The sequence below is a fragment of the Erithacus rubecula genome, assembly GCF_903797595.1.
Source record: "Erithacus rubecula genome assembly, chromosome: 12".
In the NCBI taxonomy this organism is placed as follows: Eukaryota; Metazoa; Chordata; class Aves; order Passeriformes; family Muscicapidae; genus Erithacus; species Erithacus rubecula.
Window position 1 is genome coordinate 2637151 of NC_136664.1, and position 3404 is coordinate 2640554.

Consider the following 3404-nt stretch of genomic DNA (forward strand, 5'->3'; position numbering starts at 1 on the left):
GCTGAGGGACAGGATTTTTGGGATGCTCCTGGGGGGTTTCATCAGCTCTCTGAGCTGGGTGACTCCAGAGCTGCATTCCTTGCAGGCAGCACCAGCTGTGGTGCCCAGCACTGCTTGGCTGCACAGATTTATCCATGGCTGGGAACAAGCAATTCTTTCACCTCTGCTTCTAATTATTTGTTCCTGAAAATTGCTGGAGATGCCTGTGGAGGGTGGAGTCTCAGTGCTGGGTCTTGTGCAGGTGGTGGGGCAAGAGGGACCTTGGCCAGGGGATGTGGGCAGAAAGGGTGGCAGGGAAAAAAGAGGGGGAAAGAGTGGAAAAGAGTGGAAAAGAGGGGAAAAGAGGGGACACTGCAGCTGTGCCTTGTGGCTCCAGCTTGTGCAAGGCTCAGCCTGGCTCTCTGTTTTGGGCAGGACCACCAGATGAGCTGAGACATGGAGGGTGACACCAGCTTTGGGCACATTACTCACTTGTGGCTCATAACTCTGGGCACACAGACTCCTGCTGGGATGGCAGAATTGTGGGATCACTGAGGTTGGAAAGGAGCTCTGAGATCATCAAATGCATCCTTTGAATGATCAGCACCTTGTCAGCTGGAGCAGAGCACACCCAGAGCCACATCCAGAGGTTTCTCAACATTTCCAGGGATGGAGACTCCACCACATCCCAGGGCAGCTGTTCCTGTATTTGACATTTTACTGCATTAGGCAGATCATGGGAAGGGATTTTGTGACACCTGGGTGGGGGCTGAGACACCCCAAAATCTGCAGAGATATTGATCAAGGATTAAAACCATCCTGGGGGGGGGTTTAGTGTCCATTCCAGACATGAGGGAGGGAGAAGAGGGTCCCACTGTGCTGCACACCCTGGTGGAACTTTGCCAGCTCCTGCAGGGCTGATGGGCCTGGTTTGCTCTGACACACTTGAAATCTGAACCATGGTTGTTATTTATGCATTGGTATTAGCAGCAATTTTGCTTTTTTTCTTTCCCTCCTGAAACCCATCCTAAAGAACAGAAAGAGAAAGATATAAGTAACACATTTTCAAAATGTTCTTTCCTAGTGAATTACTTGGCCTGACATTGGAAATGAATTATTTTCCATTGTACCAGTGACCCCTGTTGTGTGTTCTATTAACACCACATGTTAAACTTTTATATTTTTAGTAAACCATGACCTTGTACATTCTCTGTCATTTCCCACTGGCATAAGTACAACACATGTGGTATGAAAGTTAACGGTTTTCATTTGTATACAGAATTTTTCTATCTCAGCCCTGTATGCAAACACACAGGTCATGGTAATCAGGGCATCCCAGGATTTCACCAGCTACAAACAGTCACAACAAAGTGGATGTGTGTTTTCTAAAAAACATATTTTTGGCATCCTGCTTTCTTCTGTGTTGTGCAAATCCAGATGAAAATGGGATCTTGAAAGGCTGTGTTAAATTTTTTGATCGTGCTAATCCAAACAACTGTCTCCAACACATGCACGAGCAGGAGGAAGTCTATAAAATGTCAGGTTTGGTCTAAATATCTGCAGAACAAATGTGGCTCAGGAACATGACCAAGTGTGCAGGACTCTTTAGATAAAAGATGATGTCACAGAGGTTTGGTATTTTATTTCATCAAATGGTAACATTGCCCTAGACATCTAAAAAATTATGGATGATTTATGGATAGAGCCCAGGCTATGGATGGAGAATAATTCCTTCCAGTTGCCCAAATATTTATTTTTTTTTTCCTTTTCCCTCTTTTTATCTTTTTTTGTAGCCTGGGTTTTTAGAGGTGAGGTTTAGGTGCACTGGAGTGTGCTCTCAGCTCGTGCCTGCTCACACAGAGAAATGTGCCCACGTGTGCAAACACTGACCTGTGGTCATTTGGGTTTTTCCCTGAAATCCAGCCTGTCCTGGAGGCATTTCCAGCATGGATCCCTCTCTTTTCCTGGGCTGATCCACAGGAGTTCCTGAAATATGGCTGAGAATAAGAATTCACATCTTGGCACAGCTGCCCAGGGCTGTGCTGGAGGGATTTAAAAGCCACATGGATGTGGCACTTGGGGACATGGGTGAGAGGTGGCCTTGGCAGTGCTGGGTTAAGAGCTGGACTTGATGACCTAAGAGGGTTTTTACAGCCTTAAGGACTTTGGGTCAAAAAAAGGAGAAAAATTTGGAGTCAGGTTGAGGTTTCCTCAGCTGCTCTGCTGGACTCAAGGTCATCATCCAGCAGGGAGAACTTTGCAGCTTTCCATGACCACACAGCAGCAGTGAATGAAATGGGGGAAAAAAAAGAGTAAAAATGTGTAATTTCGTGGAATCACAGGATGGTTTGAGTGGGAAAAATCTTAAAGGGACAACTCCCACCATCCTCCATGCTCCAAGCCCTGTCCCACCTCACCTTGGACACTTCCAGGGATCCAGGGGCAGCCACAGCTTCTCTCACCCCCTGTTATATTCACCTGTCCCCCAAATTTGCTCCCCTTCCCTGCTGAACCTCAGTGATTTCTCCACCTGGAGCTCTTACATCAGGAGCTCAAACCTCTCCCCCCCTGATCCTGGCAGTGCAATAATTTTTGGAGCTGAGCTCTTCCAGGATTCCACCTGCTCTTTGCTTCCCTCTCTGCTCCCACCCTCTCTCATGGGAATACCCTGGGTCATTTTTGGGGACAGGGACAGTTGTCCCCTGCTTCCCAGGGTTCCAAGATGCTGTCTCAGACTTCCAGGCTGGCAGCTTCCAACATGACATAATCCTGTTTGTGATGTAACTCCACATCTGCCAGGACAAACTTCCAGTGTTTGGCTTGGGACCAGCCAGGCTCAGATTCTATTTATGACAAATAACTATTGTCTCAACAATCCCATAAAGATTTCTTTTTGTCTCCTCCTGCTGCTGTGGCCATTGGAGTGTTTCTAACAAAAAAAAAAAAAAAGAAAAAAAAAGAAAAAAAATCACATTCCCTGGGAGTAAAACCTTAAAACAAATTGCTTTTTAACTCATTCTCTGTGGTAAAGATTTTATTTTTCTTTGATTTGCCCTTTAGGATTTTATTCAGAGTGGGGTTTAATGTTCTCCCAGCACTCAAGCCAGAAAACAAGAATGGAGAGGAACAGGTAGGTGGGGAACAAATATATGGGGAAGAATCAGGATTGCTCAAAGGGTTACCCTGGTTTTGGGGTGTTTCCTCTCCAAATCTTTTTGTTTTTGGGTTCATATTTATGCTTCAGATTTGCCAAGAAAATAACTCCTGAGTTTTCTCTATTTGTGATTCCCTTGCAGCCTTAGAAAGTCCTGGAACAGGAGAACTTGATTCACCCATGGTGATAACTAATAAAGCAGATTTTTTTAGGGATCCCTGTTATAAATATATAGAAGTTGATAAATAAAGGGATTTCAGCATCTCCATTG

General features: G+C 45.3%; 1 long non-coding RNA gene across 1 annotated transcript; it reads right to left on the minus strand.

Moving 5' to 3' along the window:
* Positions 1–941: 941 nt before the first annotated feature.
* LOC306807011 lies at positions 942–2381 on the minus strand. Its single transcript, XR_013775620.1, has 3 exons — positions 2056–2381; positions 1870–1965; positions 942–1006 (listed from the first exon to the last, which is right to left on the minus strand). It is a non-coding gene; the product is annotated as an uncharacterized lncRNA (long non-coding RNA).
* Positions 2382–3404: the final 1023 nt, after the last annotated feature.